This window comes from Phocoena sinus, chromosome 1 (genome assembly GCF_008692025.1).
Source record: "Phocoena sinus isolate mPhoSin1 chromosome 1, mPhoSin1.pri, whole genome shotgun sequence".
Classification (NCBI taxonomy): Eukaryota; Metazoa; Chordata; class Mammalia; order Artiodactyla; family Phocoenidae; genus Phocoena; species Phocoena sinus.
Window position 1 is genome coordinate 8,384,608 of NC_045763.1, and position 19,086 is coordinate 8,403,693.

The window sequence follows — 19,086 nt, forward strand, 5'->3', positions numbered from 1 at the left end:
TACTCAGAGGGGACCCGGCTCTCCAGAGATGGCTCAGGGAGAGTGAAGAGTAGACCAGAAGAGAAGAGGTAGCCAGGCTATTCCCCGGGGTCGTCCGGGGCAAACCCCCTTTGCTGTGATCCAAGCACAGAGGTCAAGCCTGCCACCTCTACCACCAGGCCCACCAGGCCACACCACTAATCCTCTTTTCCCATTTCCATCTGCTCCTTGATGTAATTACAGTTTTGGATTGAAATCCACCCGAAGTGTAACCCCCCTGCCTGATGCACTCTCCCTGCTCTCAGAGAATCGGGAACCATTTCCAAAGCTAAAAGACGCACCACTTTTCAATGTTTTCATCTCTGGTTTCTTTCAGCAACACTCTCAAAGCTGTCCTGGCCATCTCCACCAGCACTCGTCCTCCCTCTCTGCCCCCTCAGAACCACAGGGCCTCCCGTGTTCCCAGCAGCGGGAAGGAAGAGGTTCCTGGCCTGTTATGGGTCCAGGCTTGGAGTCCCTTGCCTTCTGAATATCCTCTAAACCCCATGATCCCAAGAAATCCCATCCATAGCCCCTTGATCCAAGAGCCCCAGATGGAGAACTTTTCTACTCCAAACATAATCACATGGAACGCTGGCCCTGCTGCTGGAGGCCGGCCTGACCCTCAGACACTTCCCACCACCCAAGTCAATGCAGACCCCTCTGCTCCAAACGCGAGCCTGCAGGCCCTCGAGGAGCCACCAGGAGAGGCTGGGAGCCTGTGCCCACCCTCCCCTGCCCCAGTGCCAAGTTCCCTACAGTCCAAGAGCCAAATGCTAACACCCAGAGCTCACACCGCCTGCAGTCAAGTGTCTTCTGCCGCCATTTCCGCTCCAGTTTTTCAACTCTGGCCTTGCCAGTATCAACAGTTTGAATCTTTGCATTAAACACACACGCGCGTGCACACACACACACACACACAGACACACACATCACTCTCGAACAAGGAGCGAAAACACATAGAGAAAAACCCCACAAGACCTAGGGCTGGGGCTGGGAACCAGCGTCACTGGCTCACCGTTTCCCCCGCACCAGGCAGCCAGCCAGAGAACCCAGGGCAATACAAGCTACAGCCCTCGCCAGACATTAGGACACTTGTTCGGATCCCTACCCTTTGGAAGCTGGTCCCCCAATGCAGCGCTTTGGGCCCTTGCTGCTGATAATTTTTCAGAGATAAACAAACCGGTTTGGATAAAACAAGAACCAACCTGAATTCTCTACCCAAAACTCAAAATGAATCTCTCTCATCATCCCTTTCCTTCCCTTCTCCACCTTCCTGTGCTATTATCCAGTTCCCTAAAATTCAGACAACTTGTTTTTTTTTAAAAAAAATTCAGTCCTCTAGCCTTTTTTGTTCATGGACACTACCATTTGGTCCAACTTGAAGAAATGCTGGCTTATTGAAAACATCCTTCGCCCAGTTTCTCAAGTATGCCCAGGTCAGAAAGAAGAATGGAGAAGGGGATTGGGCCGGGGAGTCTCTGCTAGACTGATGTCTGGCCTGGGTCCCTTTCCCTGGCTCTTTTTAGGCTCAGTGTCTTTCTTTCACATTCCCATGCCTCCCCTAAACCTGCAGCCCCTTTAAAAAGGGTGTTGTGTGGACTGGACACCTGGTCTACCCCTCCTTTTGAGTAGCAGAGGAAAGAAGTTGCTCAGAACCCCTTGGGGGTTCACCAGGTTAACTGAGGCTCAATGTCAAGACAGGAAGGAGGCCAAAGGGCAGAGAGGAAAGACACAGCCCTGAGGTCTGAGGCCACGTGTGTCTCCCTGCAGGCTCAGTGTGTGACGTGTCTGCTGACAACCATTGTCATTCATGCCTGACGCACCCTCACCCACCACCCCGTCCCACCCAATCATACCCACCATGTCCCCCCAGCCTCTCTGCGGGGCATTCTGCTTTATGCCCTAAGCCAGTCTGGAACCAGGGCTCCCGCCTCCCAAGTCACCATCAGTGGGGTCTGCTCGGTCCCTGTAGCTAATTTACACCCGTCAGGGTATAAAATAGCAGAGGCATAAATGAAAAGTCCAATTTCTTCAAATTTGCATTGTAAAACCATCCTTCAACTTCCTTGAAATAAATTTTACTATTTTATTAGTGCAAACAAAATGGTAATAAAACACTAATACAGCGCCTTGTATCCAGGGGAAGAGCTAAAATTAACATAGAGCGAGCAGTGTTTGCTATTACATTCAATTACCTTTTTACTTGAGATTTACATTCTCATCCCCTTAATCTCCATAGTAGTGGCTTCAAAATCATCCCTCCCAGGCTCTGCCCTTCCGGAGCCACCACAGCTGGAAGCCAGGCCTCCCGCCCAGATGGTGCTCACCCCGGGCATGGCGCCTGCCCCTTTCACCATAGCTGCCTCTTGTCACAGGGTACCACTTCTCTCCCCCGCTCTTAATTTTCTCACGTCTCGGCCTCTGAGTACTCAAACCAAAGGGCTCTGACACGAGCCACATTCAGACATGCAGTTAAGTAAGCAGGTGCACAGGGCATGGGCCGGGGGCATTGCTTGATGCGCCTGTAAAGGCTGTCCCCGGCACAAGAAAGGGGCAGGGAGCTAGCTCACGGGAGCCCTGGGAAAACTGGCATCTCTGGTTGGACAGGTTGTGGGAGGCGGTTTGCTGCATGGCGCAGCTGGGGACTCTGGATCGTGGCAGGAAGCTCCGCCGTCCAAAAGTAGGAAGGGACGAGGAACCACTGGGTCCAGGCTCTTACTCTAGCCATAGACAGCAAAGCTGAGGTCTTGGGAAGTGGCTGCTTGTGGGTGACAGAGGTGGGGCTAGAACCCCCTTATCCTGTCTCACCGTCCAGCACACGTTCCTCAGCAGAGACAGTCCCTGAAACCAGAAGACCAGTCACCCAACCACAGCCACAGAGCGTCTGACCCACCAGGAGGGTCCCTTTGTTTCCCATAAGTGGACGCAAGCAGGATTCCTTGTCCTTGGGGACTGGTCAGTCTTGCCCTGAGCCATCAGGAGAGATGACCAAGTTTCCAAGTGGCACAAAGACTCAGTCCTGGTTCCAAATCTGTCACTGACTAGCTGTGTGATCTTAGATAAGGTACCTCCCCTCTCTGGGCCTCAGTTTCTTCATCTGTAAAACAAACACAATCATCCCTGTGCTGCCTTCTCGGGAATGGTCACAGTGACCGAAAGATCAGGAAGTCACATTAAAGCCCACGTAGCCTCGGAGGTTTGACCGCAAACCCGCTTCCAAGATGGCCTCGGCAAGGGCAGACGGGAGCCCTGGAATAAGGCCGACAGCGCTGGGATCCTCATCAGGGTCTCAGACTGGGGCATCTGAGTTCCAGGCCAGGCCACCTCAGACCGCTGTGACTCTGCCTTTAACCCACAAGCCTCCTTCTCTTACTGGTCACCCTGTTGCCAAAGACCCTGGATTATTCCTACAAAATCCTTTGAACTAATTCTGAAGAAAGAATTGCCAATCAGCCCAGGGTCCGGGCTGCCTGACAGGTTCACTAGGAGAACTGGTTTGGGGAATGGGGAAAAGGTAATATGGGAAAAAATAGATGTAAGCCCCCATAAACTTTACTTGGCCTGGCTATTACTACTGGGGGAAATAGTGATTAAGACTAAAGGGGACACATGTACACACAATCACAATCACCCACAATCATATCACAATCACACAACCGCACATATAATTACTTACACAATCATTCAATCTCTCTCACACACAATCAATCTCACATACACAGTCACACACATTCATAAAATTTCACACAACCATTCACACAAACCATGCACACAATCTTACACACAACCATATACAATCACTCACACACAATTTTACACATGTACAACACATGCAACCACACAATCATTCACACACACACAACTACACACACACACACACCCATTCCCAACTCTCTCCTCCCAAGGTCTTTCTTCCTAAATCCTATTCTTAAAATGTCTTCCAATGGACACTGGGAGGAACATTCTGGTCCAAACTGGTACAAGGCAAACTTGTCCTCACCCCTGATTCACATGAAATTCTGAATACAAGCACTGAGTTGCTTCTGGGACACCAGGAGGCCGGAACCTTCTTTTAAACCCAACCGGAAGTGAGGGCAAAGGTTGTTGGCAGTTGGGCAGTACTGGCTAGCACAGCCAGGTGAAATGTTCATGTTCACCAGAGCCCAATCTGGCTGTCCTTGCTCCAGCCCTTTCTGCCTGGGTCCCTCCACTCCCACCCCCATCAAGTTCTAGCCCAGAGATGAGTGTCACGAAGTAGCTTTCATGTTCCAGGAACAAAAGGCAAACCCCCCTGCAAGAGGCAACCCCACGCACAAAACGTGAGACGTTTTATTCGCTTCAAACTGGTCCTCTGCATTTTTTCCTCCTTATTTTTTTCTCCCCACTGGGGAAACAAAAGAAAGTTTGTTGCTGAGGCTCAAACGTTTCTTGGGCCTTGTCCGAGTTCTACCTTGTTTTTCTTTTCCTTTTTGTCTGCCCCCCACCCCACCCCGCCTTCCCTGCCTCCCCACCTTGAATAAATAAAGCACCCGAAGCTGGCACAGGCTGGTAAGGAAAGTACAAACTATCTCATAATTTCATAATTTTTTTTTTTTTAATACACTGGCCTAGGGTTTTGGGCAAAGGACAAAAGCTATTGTTGAACAGCATAACACGAAGGTCTGAGTCACCGATACGCCTCGGCTTCTGGAGATCTCATAGGTTTCTGTGGCTGGCACAGCCGTGGGTGCAGGCGCCCTCTTGCCTGGCTCTGTCCCGCCCCCTCGCCCTCCCCAGGGCTCGCTACTGGGCCCCCTACTGGGCCGACACGTTGGCTTTGTTGGGTTTTAATCATGGGGGGAATTTAAAGAAAATGTTGTGAAATAAAAAACAAATCATCGTCGTCCCATCACCCTCACTCTATCATCTTCATTTCGGAGGATTACCTTGCAAGCTTTGTCCATACGCATTTGCGATTTTTATATAGTTTCTATCATGGCGTTCACAATACTTGGCCTTCAGTGTGTTGTTTTGTTTTTTCACTCAATAAACATTTTTCCATGTTTTATTTTATTTATTTTTTTTTTTGCGGTATGCGGGCCTCTCACTGTTGTGGCCTCTCCCATTGCGGAGCACAGGCTCCGGACGCGCAGGCCCAGCGGCCATGGTTCACGGGCCCAGCCACTCCGTGGCATGCGGGATCCTCCCGGACCGGGGCACGAACCGGTATCCCCTGCATCAGCAGGCGGACTCTCAACCACTGCGCCACCAGGGAAGCCCCTTTTCCATGTTTTGAAATCATCTGCAGGATCACTACTTGCAGAGGTGACAGTATTTCTTCTGCCGTGTTATTCTTGGGCTGACGCTATGAGGCGAGATGGGGAGAAGGGGGCCGGGGAAGACCTCTCCTTGAACTGGATCATTTATCCACATGATTCGAACCAAGGTGGGGGCTTTGCCTGAGTGATCCAGATCACCTTGACCGTGGGGGCCTGGACTTAGAGTGTGCACCTGGAGGAAGGTGGAGGGAGCTCCACTGAAACCCTGCCCATCCTGTGCGGGGCCCCGAACGCCCGGGCCCCTGGGCCCAGAGAGATGCTGCTTCTAACAATGGCCTTCATCCCCACGCTGACCTTCACCTGCCCCCACCCCCCACGCCCAAACTGCTCTTCCTTTTTATAAAGCGCCCTGGCAGCAAAAGGCCCATGACAACACTCGGCTCTCCATTTTTATATCTGAATATCTCAAAGCACTTAGCAGAGACTTTCATTTTCTCATTACCCCAAGGAGAGGAGGTCATTCGGGAAAATGGTACAAATATTCCCATTTGTCAAAAGCAAGAAGGAAGTGAGTTAAAAGGAAAATTCTACCACTTAACTGAGCAAAACCAACCCAGGAGGGAATACTGGGGCCTTTTTCACCACCCCATTCACCCAGTTTGCTTTCTCCAGTGCAACTTCAGGAACCTCATTACCGAAAAGATGGCTCCGGGCCAAAACCAGGTTTCCATTTTGCCAAGAATCAATCACCCTCCAGCGGCCCCAGCTCAGGAGACCCTCCCGTCTCATCCTGGGTCTCAACCCAAATGATGTTCTCTTATGATTATAATTATGTAAAATGTATATTACATACACACACACACACACACACACACACACATGTACAGTCACCAAAGGAAAAAAATACAGGAAGGAAAAATACTAAATGAAGTGGTGTTACCATAGTTCAATTACGGGTGAATTTTTTTCCTTTTATGTATTTTCAAAAACCATTTAAAATAATGGTTGTATTTTCCCAGTGTAAGGAGAAAAGCATGCGTGTCAGAGTCATATCAACCTGCATTCAAACTCCGATTCTCCTTTAACCAGCAGGGTGAACTCAGGTAAATTACTTAACCTCTCTGAGCCTTATTTCCTGATTGGGACAATGGGAATCGGATCACTAGCTGCCTGTGTCCTTCAATCCCACAGAAAGTCACAGCACAGCATCTGACACATAGTTGGTGCTCGGTAAATGTCTATTTCCTTCCTCTTTTAATAAAATGAAAATGTAAAACCAACTCAGCTTGCTTGCTGACCCTTGGAGACAAAAGCAGGACGCTTTACCTCCTGCCCGACTCCCTCCACATCCTTCATCCTTTCACGTGTCTCCCCTTGCCCCATCCCCCAGCAAGGTCCCAGCACACAGATCTGAGGATGCTGGTCCTGGCTCTCCTGTGACTCACCTGGAGGGCGAGGAAGGGGGCTCTGGGATGAGAGGACGAGCCCCTCTCTGACCCCCTCCCCCAGGACCGCCCAGGCGAGTCCCTCTGGGAGCAAACAGGCCTCGTGCAAAGGACCCAGAGGACACAGAGGGTGATCCCCGGGTTTGCACCTTTGCTGGCAGCCGCCCTCCAGGAACAGATGCCAGGCTGCAAAGGCCACCTGCACCTGGGGGAGAGCAGGGGCCACGCTCCCAACTCTGAGGAGAGGCCAAAGAGAAGCAAGATGGTGCCAGCGTCTGGGAGGCGGTTCCTCCCTGGGCCAGGCAGGCCAGGCCAGCCCAGGGGCTGCCACCTTTCGGATCCAAGAGTCCAGCCCTGGGCATGGCAAGCCTCCTCCCTGCTTCCTCCAGGGCTCCGTACTGGACCAACACGTTTGGTTTGCTGGTTTGGCAAGTATGCTTCAGCAAAATTCCAGGGGCCACAGCCACTGGGCCGCGGCTCCAGCCTGGCCTAGGGTGTCCTGGAGCCCGAACACAGGGACAGGCCTGAGCCTTCCCCCTTCCTGCCTTCCTGATGACAGATGGGGAGGATGGAGTAGTAACCGTAATAGTAGCAATAATAGCTCCCCTTTGTTACCATGTGCCAGGCCTTATGTCAAGGGCCTTACCAGCATTATTTCATTTAATCCTTGTAGGAACACCATACTATAGGCACTAGCCTTTAGGGAGGCGCCTAAAGTCACAGCACTAATAAATGAGGGACTAGGGATCTGAACCTGTGCATCTGACCACTCTTCTCTGGTGCCTCCGCATGGGGGCCTCTCCCAGCACAGCTGCTAAAGTAACGACACTCCACCAGGCCTTTTCCAGAAGGGGGCTCCTGAGAGGCATCCCCAGCCACGGGGGGATACATACACCCCAAAGAGCAGGCTGGTTCTGCCAGAATGAGTGCTTCTCCTTGCCTCTTGCCCCCCAGGAAGAGGAGAGATGCCACACCTCCACCAAGAGAAGACAGTCAGGCTAAAGAGATGCCATTTTACAAATACGGGGTGACTGGAGGAGCATTTGCGAGGTGGCAGTATTTTCCTCCCTGGTGCTCTTGGTAACGTTTAATTGGCAGGGGGGTGGGGGTCTAGGGACATGGGACCATTGGCAAGAGCCAGGTAGAAATAAATATCTGTTGGCTGATGTACCGGTGTGGACATGGTGGAGACGGAAAATATGGGGGGGCAGGGCCCACGGCACATACGAACCCTCAAAATCGCAAGCCTCCCTTGCAAACCAGGGATGATGCCACCTCCAAATGGTGCACCTTTTCTTTTCGAATTAAAACACGTCTCTGATGGGAGGCTGGCCGTGGGGAGGGCACCAGACAAGAGCCCTGCAGCACGGGCCACCAGCTTCCCAGCTGCCAGCAGCAGGTCCATGGAAGCTGGTGGAGCCCAGCAGGGTGGGGGCCGGGTGGGCCACCCGAGGCAGACAGTCTCCAGTCCTGCTGAGCACAGCACATCGCTTCATTCAGGAGCCCAGAGTGAAATGTACGGCTGGGTCTAGAGTTGATTCAGCCCTTAACTCGTTCGGGATCGCTGGCGGAGCCACGGAGGCGAAGGGGAGTTTGGGGTGGGGTGGGGTTACAGCAACCTGGGGGAGGGGGCTAGGCCATCCCTGGAGAAGGGGGCAGGAGGCTGCAGCAGAACCCCGGCCGATGACGTTGATACACACCAAAAGGAATCACAATTATTTTCAAACCCCCTCTCAAAACCAAACAAGCGCTGGGAGTTTAGGGAGGGCAGAGCGAGTGTGTGTTAGGTGGGGGGTACGGGTGGGGGAGCTTGTTTTCTACCCACTGCCAGATTTTCATTTACTGTCAGCTCCAATCCATTCGGAACTCACTGACTCAATTGCCTTTTCACGGGGAAAGGAGCCTGCACAATGCAGGGGACTTTTCAGATCCACATTAGCACACAGGGCACTGGGCAATGTCCAGGAATAAACACACACGTCCCTCCCAGAGGCCACCAACCCTACCTCCACCCGCAAACAACCCAGCTAGCCCTGTCAGGGCCACATCTGCTCTCCCCTATTTTCCCCCCAGAACTATTTTTTTTTAATGTAGTTTGGCCCATGGAGAAGAGTGTGTGTGTGTATGTGTGTGTGTGTTACACACACACACACACACGGGCACGCTTATACATGTGTTGGAAGGGGTAGGGGGTCTAACTCACAAGTATAATACAAAGGTCTGCAAGAGTTAATTCTGGGGCAGTTTCAGCTCTTCCTTGTGCCGGAAAAAGGAGGGATGGGGAGAGATGGAAAGAAGGGATCCAAGCTGGGATCTCAGAAGAAAGGGGTCTGGGAGGGGGCTCATTTAAAGTGTTGATTATGGAGAAATCAACATTTGGTCAAGCAGTGTCCCTAAGAACTTAGCAGCCACAAAAGCTATTCAATAATCATTATGAAAATAATATCAACAACTATAATTATAATGATTATAATAAGAGTGGTCCCCATTTCTCAAGTGCTCGCTATGTGCCCAGCACTAGACTAAGTGCTGACACCCACCAGCTCAGTTAACGATCGCAAGGACCCAATGAGACGGGTACTATCCACCGTTAGCCCAGTTCCACAGGGTCAGAGAGTTAAGACCCCTGCCCAAGGTCACAAAGACAATAAGTGGGAGAAGGATTTTAACCCTGTTCTGCTGAACTCTAGCCCCACCTGCCCTGGGAGAGAGGAAACATGCGTGGAATCTATACAGAAGGCAGCCCCAACACGACAGAGGCCTTGGCTCCAGACAGGGAGGTCCCTTTGACACGTGGGTCCATCCCAGCAGCCCATCACCAACCTCCATCGCTGTCCCTTGGGGGCTCATCCGTTTAGCCCAGGCTCTGAGGGAAGCACCCTTCTGTCCCATAGAACTTTATGAGACGGAAAAGTTCCTTCTCTGTGCTGCATGCTATAGAGGACTTGAAAAGTGGCTAGCTCGTGGAAGAGCTGGATTTTTGTTTTTGGCTACGCCGTGTGGCTTGTGGGATTTTAGTTCCCCCGACCAGGGATGGAACATGGGACCTCGGCAGTGAGAGCCCGGAATCCTAACCGCTGGACCTCCAGTGAATTCCCGAAGAACTGAATTTTTCATTTAACTTAATCTAGATTGCCACATGGGCTAGCGGCTACTGTAGTGAACAGTACACATCCAGAATCCCTCTAGCTAGCCCTTTCCTTCCCAGCCCAAGAGCTATGTTGGAAATACATGAAAAGTAACAGAAGACAGAAACCTGGCCCACCGGGAAGACCCCCACCGTAAACATCAAGTATCTCCTCCACTCTGTCATGGCCTTTCAAAAACCACCGGTCTGCCTCCAGCTAATCTGTCTCCCTCCCTCCTTTCCTTCTTTCCTTCTTATCTTTCCTTCCTTCCTCCCCTTCTTCCCTCCCTCTCATTCCTTCCTTCTGTTCCTCAATTTCTTTTCCCTCTCTCCTTTCCTCCCTCCCTCCCTCCTTTCCTCCCTCCCTCCCTTCCTTGCTTTCTTCCTATCTTTCTTTTCTCCCTCCCTCCCCTCCTTTCTTTCTTTCTTAGAAAAAAGCATCAGTTTAATTAGATAAATCCTCGGAGCACGTGGCCTGGGGTTCGTCATGGAAATTAACCTGCTCCCAGATCTCAGATAGTGAAACAAGAACCGGGGTGTTTGGGTATAGCACAGTGAAATGGGAGAGGCCCATGGAGTTTCATACACCTCATCTTCCATAAGTGCCCCTCGCCCCTCCAGTGCTCCCTGCTTCACAGCCCCCATGCCCTTGCCTCCTTAGGTCACTGCCGCCAGGCCTCCTCTGTTTCTGCTCCGGACCCTTCCCTCCCCACTGCCACCCATGCCTGGGGAGTGGCCCCCAGAGCAGAATCACCCAAGGGTGGGCTTAAACCTTGGCTCCATCCACATGACGCCCCTGCCCAGCTACCCTGGCTAGGCCCTCCTGCACTCCAGTTAGCTCCAGGTCATCCAGGGACGCACCTGAGGCTTGGCCCAAGGCTGGTCTGTTAATCCTCTGATCCTTATCCGTGGTCCCTACTGTGTGCTGCTCACTGGGCTAAGCTCGGTTCATGAAAGAAAGCTTGATGTCAACCCTCAGCACGTGGCAGCTACGATCACTATCCTCTCACCTAATTCTCACAAGGTAGGAATTCCAACTCCCATTTTACAGACATGGAAACAAAGAATTAAAGGAATTCATTTGCCCCGTTGAGAGAAACAAAATTCACACCGGGCTCAGGCCGACTCCAGCGGCAGCTCTTAACCCTCTGCCAGCCATGTGTCTCCACCACAGCAGAGCCTCTGCACACTCGTGGACCCCAGGGACCCCCGGCATTCAGCACTAGGCCCCCGGGCCACAGGAACACAGGTGGAGGCCACCGGCACCCGGAGTGAGTTCCCAGGGTCTGCCCCCACCCTACCCCTCAAGCTCCAGGAACAGCCGATCTGGCCACAGTGGAAAAGAGAGACCAAGGGCCCCTGCCCCACTTGGGCTCTGACTCTGAAAGTGGGCACAGTCTTACTTCTCATCCCCTTCTGATTCATCACCAAAAATACCAAGGCAGCCCAGAGAGGTAAAACACAAAATTCAGAATTTCCAACCAACACCATCGTGCACCACTCCTACCAGGGTCCCAGCCCCCAGATACGTAGAGAGCGGCTGCTCCATGCTCCCATCCACAGCACTCCCTGGAGGGCAGCATATACGACCACACTCACCCCTACCTGGGTCTGGAAGACACTTTACACGTCGTACCGTATCTAATCCTCACACCAACCCCAGGAGGTAGGTCCTGTTATTCCCATTTCACAGGTGAGAAAAATGAGGCACAGGCTAGTTAAGTAACCGATGTAAGGGCGCAACTTTGACCCCCCAGCTAGCTGGCTCCAGAATGCATAATCTACAATATACACAGCTCCTCACTGAATCCATGGCTCAAAACAGCTAAGCACACCGCACATCCTAATGGGCTCCCCCATACTGCCTGAAAAGCAACACCCACCCCCAACTCAGCCCCAAGCTCCCAGCGATTTCTGTGACTTGTTTTGGGGCTTAACATTGTGTTTCTGAGATTCATCCAGGTTGATACATTTAACTGTTCATTTTCTAAAGATTGAATTACACAACTTATTTACCACCCTCCCCCCCCAAAAAAAGAACCAACCCACAACCTGGTACAAAAATGCAACCCCAGCACCACGCAACATCCAGGCTCAAAGCTTTCTGGAATGGAATTCATAGGCGTCCCCTTTGAGACTAATACCATATTATATAAAACGGGCTCATCTGACATTGGGGGCACCCTGCACTTGACAACGAGACCATGATAAATTCTTCATCACGCTTAATTATGTCAAAGGACTTTCACAGCTACAAGCCCAGCCGACGGTCAGGGCAACCCTGTGAGGGCAATAGTGTCAGAGGCCATTTGGTAAGAGAAGAAACTGAGGCTCAGAGAGGTCGAATGACTTGCCCAAGGCCACACGATGACTTACTGCAGAATCAGAACTGGAATGGGGTCTCCTGATGCTTACAACTAGACCTCAGGGGAGCTCTGGACCACCTAAGTCTTACCCTGTCCCCTCATGCCAGACCAGGGATGCTGGGGCTTGGCCCATGGTCACCCCACCCACCAAGGATCAGATTTCCCTGAAATTCCCAAAGAAGCCTCCAGGACTAGTGGGCCCGGAAATGGCCCTCACATAGCGAGCTGCACAGCTGAGCTCCCCGGGGTCGAGGGGGGCGGGCAGAGCTGGAGACGCTGGCACAGCCCCTGTGGGTACTCTGCCAGCAATTAGTGCTGGGGAAGGGTGCCAGCCTGGCAGAGCTAATTCCCCCACCCCGTCTTCTCATTTACACACACACACATACACAGGCTTACCCACCCCCCGAGACCAGCAGCAGGGAGGCAGCGCAGCTTCCTTTCGGTAAATCTCGTCAGCAAGGCACACGCAGGGCACGCAATTTGGTCATTACTGCTTTTAAACAGCAGAAAAGCAGAATCCACCCGCCATTAACCCGTCCTGCTCTCCCTCCAGGCTTCACCAGCTCAGTCATCAGCCTTCATCTCTAACTCCCACGCACCCCCTCCTGCATGCTCCCCAGAAGTTACTCTCCAATAGAAAGAGTTTAAACACACACACACACAAAACCTGACTACAGTAAGTCAAACCTGAATTGTGTCTCCCTGCCCACCACTGTCCCTAGAGAAAACAATCAGTGGTTCTGACGTGACCTTGGCTAAGACCCTTCAAACACCCCAGGAACCCGAGACAATGCCAGCCGGATGAGGGGGAGGTGGCCTTTGGCCCAGAGAAGAGCAACTACCTATCAGGTGTGGTGCTTCAGATGGGCGCCTAAGCATTGGCCCTGATCCACCTGCGGGGACCCAGTGGGTGTCACAGTTTGACGTGGCTCTGCTCTCCAGGTACTGAGGCCGGCAGCGGTGGTAGTGGCGGTGAGAACTGATTTTGCCTCATTACTGCCCCCCTCCCCACTATAGTCCTGGAGAATTGGAAAGAAGTCCACCAGAGCAAGGGACCCTAGAGGGTCCTTGGTTGGGTTTATAAGACCTGTGAAACCCCTCCAAGTATGAGCAGTATTTATGCTTATGAGATTTTTTTATTAAGAGGATTCTCCAAGGGGGCACATGAACTCAAAAGGGGAAGAAGCAGAGACTGCCCTCCACTCCCACCATGGGCTCAGCAGTGCCTCATGCCCAAGTGGCAGAGAACACAGGGCTGAGCTCCAACTGGCCCTCCTGTAAGTGGCCCTGACCGGCTGCCTTCCCCCCACGGAAGCTGCCCCTGGCCTCCTCCTCGCCTTGCCTGGAAGCTGCTCATTGAGACCACCGGCTGCAGGAGCCATGCCATGACCCCTGGGCCCGCGCCCACTCGCCCTCCTGCCAGTCAGCCAGGGCTGCCCGGACCCGGCAGAGGACGGGCACAGCGGAGCCCACCAGCGGGGAGGAGAAAGGAAGCCAGTGGCTGCTCGTCTTGGAAAACCTCGAAGATCCTCTAAGCCACCTAGTGTCCGGAGCTGAGCTCTGGCCGCTGCTCTGTCCCTCCCGCTTCCCAGAGCAGACAATGCAAGGGAGCCAGAACGAGCAGGACAAGACCCCGGGGCCTCCTCTGGGAACCCGAGGCCAGGGGGCAGGGGCTGAGCTGGCTGGGGAGACGGCGCCCAGGAGGGAGCAAAGGCCCTGTGGCCCCTGGCCTCCACCCCAACCCAAAGCAGGGCGGGCCCAGTGTAGAGGTTCCCATCACCCCTGCTCCTTGTCCCAGCAAGTCACCCTCTCCTGGAGATCCCCAGTGTCATCTCTGACACCATCTCACTGGGGCCCCTCTGGGTGTCCCCAACCCCAGCTTCCAGGCCTCCTGCAGAGCCCCCCAGACCCTGGGCCCGCCACTCCCCCAGGGCTGCTTGGGCCCCCTCCCACCCGCTCCTCTGCTCTCTCTTTTCTCTGTGTCCTCAAGACTCCTCTCACCTTGAGAAGTGTTAGGATTACCCAGCATTTATACTCAATGCTCTCCTTTATTCCTTAAGACTTATTAAGAATGATAATGAGTTCCGAAGGAGCCACACGTCTCCCTCTCTCTCTCTTCTCCATCCTTCCCTCTCTTTCTCTCTCTCTCCCCCCCATCCCCCTCCTTTGCTCTCTTTCTGTACGTATCTTTTCCACCAAAGACACACAGGACAAATCTAGACCAAAAGGAAAAAAAAAAATTCCAACAATATGGAACAAGGGCACTTGAGGATTTATATTCAACAAATCCCTCTCTCCAGTTGTTCTCAATTATTCAGATAAAAAAAACAAAAACAAAACACAAACTCCCCCTTCCCTTCCCACCGTCCCGGCCACCCTGGCTCTGCTGGACTTTGAACAGGGGGAACAGGAGAAGGCCCGGCCTGCCTGTACACCCTTGTTAACGGGCAGCTCTTAAACAGTTTATTAATTTTTGCAGAATTTACGACAGGCGTTCGCTTCCCCCCGGCTCCCCCGACACTGTAGCCTCCGAACCACAGCAACTTAACTTGGTGAAGTTGAAGGGGGCAGAGATGGGGGTGCCCACCCTCTCCAGTGGTCTCACGTGGCTGGAACCACGGGCCACCTGGCAACAGAAGGAAGACGCACTGATGCCAAAGGCCAGGCAGCAGACAGACCCGCTCATGGAGCGGCGCGGCACCCACAGGGGAGACCACCAGGCAGCCAGAAGCCACGGCTAACTTTTGGCGATTTGGGATTTTTAAATTCCAAAATGAGGAAGCCAGCAGAAAGTAGGCAGAAGGGAAACAAACGCTCCCTCGGAACTGAAAAGGATGCCCACGTTCACGCCCACCCACACACCACGCATCCTGGCAGAGGGACTGGCCTTATCGGTCTGCCGGGCTGCCCTTCAGAGAAGGGGAAGAACAGATCCTAATGAAATTACGGTTTTTAAAATGTCTATAAATTAAATCTCTCTCTCTCTCTCTCTCTCTCTGTGAATCTCCCCCTGAGCTCCCTCCTCTACAAGGCTTGTTTGCCTCTCCTCCGTTCCCTCTGCTCGTGTCTGTTTTTCTGATATAGACATCAAGAGGTTACGGGCTCAATTACAAGTCCGCTGGAGTCTCAGCGTCAGACTTGCCTGGCCTTCTCTTCTCCTCTTCAGAAACCAGATACCAAATAAATCTCTCTTCTGCTTTATATTTTTATTTTTAATGCCAAAAGCCTAAAGATTCATTCAGTTGACTCACAGCCTTTTTTAACTTACTTCAGATGGGGGAACTATCCTTTTTCATTGTGTCCAGGTATAAATATAATATAAATGCTTTTCTCTTTATTTCATTCCCCTTTCTTAAGGACACACACAGACCCTTGGTTACACCTGAAATTTCAAAAAGAGGGGCAACAGCATATAAATGTGCCTAATTAACGCATGTCTGTTGCGGGGCTGCTGGAGAATATCAGCTGGACACATAGGATATTTCTAAAGTTACCGGGTGACATCATAAGGCTTATTAGCAAAAGGTCCATTTGAAAAGGGTGGAACATAAATGGTGATTTTTTTTTTTTTAAAGGAAAACATTGCTTCTACCCTCCCTGACACGGAAGAGAGATGGGCCATCTATATCATTTTACATCCTCAAAAGCTGCCCTCCCCAAAAAAAAGAAAAAAGTTTAAAAATCCAAGTCATAATCAACCATCATAGCTGTTGATTCCTGAGAAGCAGAAACCAGCTCTGAGGTGTAGGTCTAAAGGGAAAAAACAAACTCCCGCTATATTACTAGAAATACTAACCAGAAGGGATTCCAAAAGGTACTTTTCTAGGAAAAAGCACTTGAAACAAAGGCTGGAGAAAGCTGAAGTTCAAGGTGAATTGAAAAGAAAAACTTTGTCTTTCCAATTAACCAGACTGGGAAAAGGGGGCCGGAGGTGGGTGGTGGGCGACGACTATGACGACGACATTACTACCGACTCATTAATTCCTTCCTGTACACAATTTAATTAAATTCCGCTAAATACAGGAGAAATACTCATTTTGGAGTGCTTCCCCCCCACCTCAAAAACAAATTCCTTCAGGTTACTCCCCCCATGCCAGCACTTGCCCTGCTGTGCAACCTTCAAATGGATTTCCAACCCACGCGTGGACCGCACCGCTCTCGGCTGCAAGAATGACAGCCTCATATGTCTGAAAGCTGACACTTTAGCTTTTAAAAGAAATGGGGGAAAATAAGCTGTTGACTTCTTGGTTAAAGTATTTTCTTGTTCTAACTCATGTTCTTATGTCACTGGGCTAAAAAAGAGAGGGAGAGAAAGAGAGAGAGAGAGAGAAGAGAGAAGAGAGATATGACTTTCCTTGAATGATCTGTTTAACCTAAGCCAGAGGAAAAAAAAAGAAAGTCATTAATTACTTATGTGAGCTATTGCTTCAGAAAGACAATAAACCTGCCCGGTCGCCATGGATATGACATATTTGCTCTGAAAACAACACAATAATTAGCAAAGGGGAAAGATACAAGGAGAATATGCAAACTCGTGAGTTTAAAGCCACAGTGCTCTTTTCTACCGGTAAGCCTGTTCTGTTTGCAATCCAAATCAAACACATTTTTAAAATACAGCAGAGAGGGAAATAACAGGAATGGGTCCTGTCTCCTCTGAGCTGAGAAGCAACAACCACTCCACCCTCTTCCAAAATAAAATAATATAAAAGAGAACCAGGATGGCAGAAGGAGAAAAAAAAGTCAAGTATTGCCTCTGTTTTATTTCCTATAGCAGGGGTGGAGTCTGAGGTTTGTATTTTTCTTTTATTTATTTTTTATTTTTTTTTTAAAGTGTGCTCTTATTTAGCATTGGATCTTCTGGCCAGATACAAATTTATTTATAAAAGCCAAATGCCCTGTGTGCGGCTCATCCCTCCCCAAAGTAAGTGGAAATGTGAAGGGGTGGAAGGTGGTGGGCTCTAGCTGAAAAACAAAACAGTACACTCAGAAAGCATCAGTTCCAGAGAGGGACATCCACTTCCCCCACCTCCAAGAAAATGGAACCCAGGCCTTACTTTAATATTAAAAATGCATTAAATGGTTTTACCTACAACTCAGTCCCAGAGGATCATTAGGAAATGCAATCGCTTTGTATCATATCTGTCAGCGTGATAAATATCTGAGTTCAGAGTGGGTTTGCAATTTTTCAGAGTGTCACAAACCAAGATAATTTTTTTTTGCCTTACTTTCTTAATTCACTGTACCCACCCCCTCAAAGTCACAAGTCTACAGAAAAATACCTGAGGAGAGGAGAAGAGGGAAAAGGAGGAAAAGTTGATATGCTCTCATACACCAGAGGTTACTGATATTCCCCGAAAAAGTAGAAAAATTGAGACTTTAAAATATTTGGGTGAGAATATTTTTTAAAAATTTAAAGCACTCCATTAGGTTTGAGTAAAAACTCCTTTTCCCCTCTTCCCAGAGGCTAATTTTCCAAAAACAGATGGTCAGGATCTAAAAGAGAAGCAAATATACCTCAACCCCCGCAGGCAGAGAAATCTAACTTTGAACTTCTTTTTAAATTAAAAAAAGTGTGTGGGGGGGCATGATAAACTATTAATAAGTATGAAAAATTAGCTGAGCTACAAGTTTTGTTTTTCTTATGCAAAAAATTCTTTAAACACAAGGGGAGCAGATATATAGGAGAGGTTCACATTTGACTGACTTCCTTTTTTTTCACAACAGTTTGTTGTTTTTTTTTTTAGATTGAACTCTTTGATCTTGAAAGAATTTTGCTCTTATATTATGGGGGAGAAGGGGGGTGGTGGTGAAATGATCTGTTTTAAATGATGATGCAACTTAGGGATCAAAGCCTTGGCTTTCTTCTAGCCATAATAAGCTGTACTTGCCACAAAGCGTGAGTCTCCGGGCTTCTCTCCTTCGTAAGAAGGAAATAAAATGCACCGAGACTCAGAGAAAGACGCAAAGTGTCTGCAAGGTGCAAAGTCTAGAAAACAAAACAAAACAAAAGTCAGGGAAAAAGAAAAAGGAGAGAGATACTGCCCCTTTAAACGTTTTAGTGCATATGGAGTTTGATTTCTGAAAGAGATCAGTTTAACATCTCCATAGAAACCAGCAACAGATTATCATCAACAGAATAAATAACTAGTCTAATAAATTAAACAGGAGGCATAAGATCGCTGGAAACCTGATTACTGAAGTTCAACAATATTCCCCATAAACTCTCGTTAACCGCCTCTAAGGTGGCTAACAAGATGGAGGGGGGGAGTCAATCTCTCCAATTCGCCGGATTCCGGGCAGAGAGGCCGTGGCCGCTGCCGGGAAGCGAAAAGTTCCCCACCCTGCCCTGGAGAGGGTCTCAGAGCTCGAGTGAGGTGAAAACCATAATGCCGAAGTTTGGGAAGTGGGAAAGCAGCTGGGCGTCAGCGGAGGCAGTGCGAGTCGCCGGAGATGGCGCGGGACGCGACGCCCGCCCGGGACGCACCGCCTCGCCGCCACCAGGGCGCAAACCCGGAGCTTTGCGCTCGGGCGCCGAACGGCCCAGCGCCCCCTCTGGGCACGTGGAGCGCAGCCCGGGCGCAGCCCCCGGGGACCAACTACCCCCCTCACCACGCCCGGCGCAGCTGCTCCTGCTCAGCCCGGACAGCTCCCTTTAGGACGGCGACGTGTGTGTGTGTGTGTGTGTGTGTGTGTGTTGCATGTGTGTGGTGTGTGTGTGTGTGTGTGTGTGTGCGAGCGCACGCGCGCGCCGTGGGGTGGGTAGGCGGGCAGGCGCACCAATTTACCCGGCGATCTGTTTTCCAGTCTCCTCGCGCGCTCTCATCGCGCGTCTGTACCAGCTTTGAGACGCCCTACATTTACCAACTTTG

The 19,086-nt window shown here is 50.8% G+C and overlaps 1 protein-coding gene across 2 annotated transcripts in view; it reads right to left on the reverse strand.

The window, feature by feature from the left end:
* CASZ1 (castor zinc finger 1) overlaps positions 1–19,086 on the reverse strand; it is a 147,819-nt gene that overhangs the window by 126,398 nt on the left and 2,335 nt on the right. The window contains exon 1 of one of the 2 annotated variants that reach the window (XM_032605184.1): positions 6,924–6,935. The exons of the other annotated variant lie outside the window; for it this stretch is intronic. The gene's annotated coding sequence lies outside the window, so the exon portion shown is untranslated. Of the gene's footprint in view, positions 1–6,923; positions 6,936–19,086 lie in introns of those variants that run through there. 2 annotated transcript variants of the gene reach the window in all.